We start from the raw sequence: 4,945 nt of genomic DNA, 5'->3' as shown, positions 1-4,945 counted from the left end.
TATGATACGTAAAAATGTGTATTTAATACAGGAACACTCTTTATACTGAACTTACGTAAGCAATAAAAACGCAAAATATTAGCAGTTATTACAAAACATGACAGTAACAGCAGTGCGCAAACGTTTTTTCGTTGTGCAATTAAACACGCGATAATAAGCGCCGCTTGATTATCATGCCGGAAACGTGACTTTTTGGATTTTCCAAACTGCTACCGGAACGGATGGAGCGTCAGCGCGTGTACGTATTAGTTTGAGTGATGAAGCAGAAAAGCGATAGATAGAGTGGAGGGGGGGGGGAGAGGAAAAAAGAAAAAGAGAACGGAGGATGGAGAAGAAAATAAAGAGAAATCGAGAATGGAAAGGGGGGTAACGAGGGTTAAAGTGCGAGTACTCGTCAATTATGAAACGCTTCTCTCTCCATCGGGGGAAATTGCGCCCTATTAAGGAAAGTACTACGTGTCCGAGTGAAATTTTCGGCCTGCCGCACCGCCATTGCGGTGGCTAAAAACAAGCGGGGGAGGAGAAGGGGGCGTGTACAATGGCTATGGAATAAATCGCCAACTCGCACGCAGAGGGACAAAGCGATACCTTGACGGTATTAATAAAATGATTATCCCCGGGCGAGATGAATGGTATAAGGGCGAATATACTGTGAGAGAACTTATCGCGCGGCCCTTTTCAAGGAAGGGAGCCAGAGGTAGGAGTCTATGTCTATATATTACATATTGTTATTGTGCACAATAAGAACACGTCTGTCTCTCTGGTGCTCGGTGCGACGTGATTTCGTCTTTGCTTCATTACCGAGACTTCATTACTGTAATAGCGAAACAGTGTTTCGTCCTCTCGGTATGACAAGATTCTACTCGCGCTATTCGGACTTTATTTGATTATCACACAATGGCTTCCCTCTCGCGCACTGGCGCACCTGATGCAGCAGACTTTCTCGGAAAGTATGCGAGAATGGTGCCAGCCACCCAGTCCCCGAAAGTTGTTTCCTTCAGCGGAGAATCGTGATTTACATATGAACGCGGGAGACGCATACGGCCAAGAGCGCGCAGGCATATAAATACGTTTTACCGTCCGTGCGTGTTGTGTGTGCCCTAAAAATTTCGCCCGTATTGTCGCCCGCCGATGCTCTCGCGGAATATTTCATCTCGCGCGCCGCGCGCCGTTGACGGCCGCGAGCTTCCGGAAGTTCGCCGTTACCTTTTTCCCATCCGAAACTTCCACGCGCTTTATACGAAATTGATGAACTAAGGAAGAAGTATTTTATATACACCGGCGCGAGCGTGTGCGGTGCTCTATGCTGCACGCGGTTGGTATCGCGGACTACGTGCTGAGATATACGACCGCCTCGAGAGCACGTACCCGCGAGTTTTTGTTCGTTAACCGGAAGCCGAAAGCCCCGAGTTTCGCGAGGCGCACAAGCACGAGAACGGATAATGATATGCGGCGAGGAAAGACGGCGTAGCTCGTAAAGTGTATAAATGAGAACGTTGAATTTGTCATCGCCGTGTTAGCTCGCGACGCTTTTCAGGGGAGGGGAGGGGCTTGTGTGTGGTATTGAAAATTTACTTTATATCCATATAAATATATTAAGTATCGCAAGATACACTATTATAGATACCGAAGAAACAATGGTAACCTAATCTTTTGAATTAAATAATATTTTGTTATTTTCAATTTCCGTCTGTGTCAAAATGTAAAGCAATCCATTTCTAAAATTAGTTTCAAAGTAAACGTCGTCCATATTAATATATGTACTTAGTAAATAATAAACTATAATGGGTCAATTCTAAGCAGAATCGTAAGACTCATAGCTTGTTCTCTTAAAACTTATATACATATAAGAACTTATGACTGGTAGTTCTAATTTGTATGTATATCGTAAGACGTTACGGTAATTCATAAATATCTATGATTTCTCGTAAATTTTATAACTAATAAGAAGTATTATATTATCTCTAAAGACATTGTATAAAATTATAAACACTTATGAAACACTCACAATTCTCACGAAAATATGTTACGAGCCTTGCGATTCTGCTTAGAATTTAGACATAATTTAACTCAAAAATACATTTTCTTGAATTATTTATTTAAATTGTTTAACTGCATTTTTTGTGTTTTAAATTATTATATTATTAATAATTGAATTTTTAATTTTTTATATATGGTATATAAAAGGTGTTCTTTGAGTTTCACAACTTTGATACTATAATTCATCAAAAACCATTAATTATTGAGCCTTGTATCTATTCTGTAATATCTTTTATTCACCACATTATAAGCTACATCATATAAAGTAAAGACTATCTCATTTCACATAATTTTCCGTATAATTTCCCTTATTATAAATGTGACACTTTTCCGCATAAGCAATATATCGATAAATGTGTCATTTTTTCACAAAAATATATCGATCTTTTAGATCAGTTTTCTTTTATTTTCTTAAAAATAACTATTATAATTTTTGAATCGAGTCACTTTTCTATTAACGCAGCGATATATTGTATTATATATCTGCATATTTCACGAGTAACCATCACTTATTTGCGCGATTTCCACAATTGTTCGAAAGTCATATCTTGGTATTTGAAAAATTTCTATCTCACATTTCACACAGCCATTCCGCGCAGTAAGCTTTACGTCTCTTTCGATAGCGCTTGGGACGTCATTTATTCGCACCGCAATGCAACCCGTCCCAATAGGGAAAAAAATTAACCCTGGAAATCGATTAGCTCGACCGGTAGAGCAGCTTTAAAAGTAATTTTGAATTATCCACCGGTACGCTTCACGCGCGGTCGAATGGCGATAAGAGAACTTCAGCCATCGAATGGTCGAAGCTTTAGGATCTTTTTCAGGAAGGAAATACTGCGTCGGTTCGTAAAAGAGGCTCGGAACCCCGGCCTTTTCCAATGACACATAGGTCGCCCCGCTTCGGCAAGCAGCAAAGTGTGATAACACCATGAAACTTTTACGGGTAAATAAAGACCAATACATGAAACAACGCGGCCATCGTAAAATTTTTACGGGCCGGAAGGACGTTCCCGCTTTTTTCGTTTTTTTTTCTTCATGAACTCTCCTAGTCGAAAAAATATCTCATACGTTCCGTATTCCAAGAAACCGGATCCGCAATCGTGAGTTGTTACACTTCTTTTATTGTCCTGTACTTTTTGTTCAATAAATAGTTTTACGGCACAAACATTATTAGACTTTATCAACGAATCCCGATTTTGTCCGATCGCCGCAACAGTATACTTGGCTACGCGAAGAATATATAAAAAAATATACGGAGGTTTATACGATATTTCGGAAGAATGTCATCCAAAATGTATAAACTTCGTATATAGAAAGAACGGTTTTGCTGGAGTATCTAAAAATTTAATTACAGGTACTTCAAATATAATAGATCTGATAGAAAAAATAGCTTCGTTAGACGATCAAAGTAATTATGTAGAACCAAGAAATCCTATATGAAAGAAGGCGAGATTACTTTTGGAATTTGGTTGATTATGTAGAACGCTTGATCGAGTTAAATACTAGAAATACTTTTTTAGTATTGCTCATCATGTTTGAGTTCTGTACATAATTATTTTAATAATCCAAAATTACTTTCAAACCAATATTAATTCTTAGATACATTAGCAAAATCGTTCTTTCTGTACAGCACAATTGCATTAATATAATATGAATATGATGTTATCTAGTAGAGTATCTCTATGTTCGTAATATTGTACCATATACTGTACTAATACACTACGAATTAATTTTATATACATATATACATCGATGTGATATTATTATATCACATCTTATAACGTTTAAGAGGATCGATTAGTCATATTGGAAATACTTGTAACACTTATATACAGACGATCTACGTGTCATTGACATATCGCTACATCAATATCTCACTCATGCATGCCCACATACATATAAATTCTCGTATAACAGTCACGTTTTAATTAGACGTCTAAGTCCAATTTTAAGAACTCCACGCTGTTTCTTCATGCAAACTACTAATCTGTAGACTACTATTTTGTAAATACAGATTGCACAACTTTTATATGAAACAAATGTTGTCACAACATGACAGCTTGAATACGGACTAACAAATAAATAGCAAAAAAAATATTAATTTTGAAAATTAATATAATTAGATTAATTTTGAAATTTTTTGTCGTTCTTAGCACAAACTTTATCTCATAGACACGTATAACGTATTAATGTGTATACTTTAATCTTGGAAAAGGATTTTTGAATCTGTGTAAAAGAGAAAAGAAATATTTATTATACTAAAATATTGTGTTTAATAATACAGATGATTTTAGGATTCCCTTTATACTTTCAAGTTATTATTAATAAGAGATCTTATATAGTATGTTAGTGTCATATTAATTCCAGACGTTAGATCGACCTGAATGTATAATTTTACGGGAATATCTTATTATATACATAGAACAGATACATATAATTTCTTCTCTTAGATTGAGAACTTTGGAATTATATGCACGAGTAGAAATTTTCGCAACGTCAAGGTGGTTTCCAAGTTATACCGTGAAGTTCTTTCGAAGTTAAATGCACCTTACAAAACACCTCATATCACCGTTCTGCGCGATCTAATATCGAAAATCAAAGGATTAAGTTTCGCAGAAATAAATAACTAGAAGAGAGCTTGCTTTTTAATTAGCCGAGAAAATTCGCCGAAGGAGTTACCGAAGTTTCGGGGGGGGCAAAACGCCCGCGTATTACTCGTTTGTATCACGCAAATACGGGCACGAAGAGACCGTATAATAAGCTAGTCAGGGCACTATAGGATTTCGATCGGTCCCGAGCGACGAAGTCTGGACACAAAGGCAGCATTCTCGGACAAGAAAGCGGCAGGGTATACTAGGCAGGAAGAGAGAGAGAGAGAGAGAGAGAGAGAGAGAGAGAGAGAGAG

This window comes from Cyphomyrmex costatus, unplaced genomic scaffold, assembly GCF_001594065.2.
Source record: "Cyphomyrmex costatus isolate MS0001 unplaced genomic scaffold, Ccosl1.0 scaffold112, whole genome shotgun sequence".
Taxonomy (NCBI): Eukaryota; Metazoa; Arthropoda; class Insecta; order Hymenoptera; family Formicidae; genus Cyphomyrmex; species Cyphomyrmex costatus.
This window is presented reverse-complemented; position numbering follows the sequence as displayed.